Source organism: Pyrgilauda ruficollis, unplaced genomic scaffold (genome assembly GCF_017590135.1).
Source record: "Pyrgilauda ruficollis isolate IOZ18807 unplaced genomic scaffold, ASM1759013v1 scaffold17, whole genome shotgun sequence".
Classification (NCBI taxonomy): domain Eukaryota; kingdom Metazoa; phylum Chordata; class Aves; order Passeriformes; family Passeridae; genus Pyrgilauda; species Pyrgilauda ruficollis.
In genome coordinates this window covers 11,275,779-11,275,993 of record NW_024515875.1, presented here as the reverse complement: position 1 = coordinate 11,275,993, position 215 = coordinate 11,275,779, and positions in this window count along the sequence as shown.

Sequence of the window (215 nt, the reverse complement as noted above, 5' to 3'; positions counted from 1 at the left end):
CCGACGGGCGCTCATCGGCGTGCGGCCGCGCGCGCATCCATCCCCCCGATCCCACTTCCCATCCCCCGCCCGGTTGCCAGGCAACGGCACAAAGGGAGCGCGAGCCCCGTGCGGGGGCCGCTCCGCGCTGCCCGCACCGGGCTGCGGCCCCCCCGGCACACGCACACACGCGCGGCGGCGGCGGCGTGCGGGGCCCCCCCGGCTCACACGCGCAC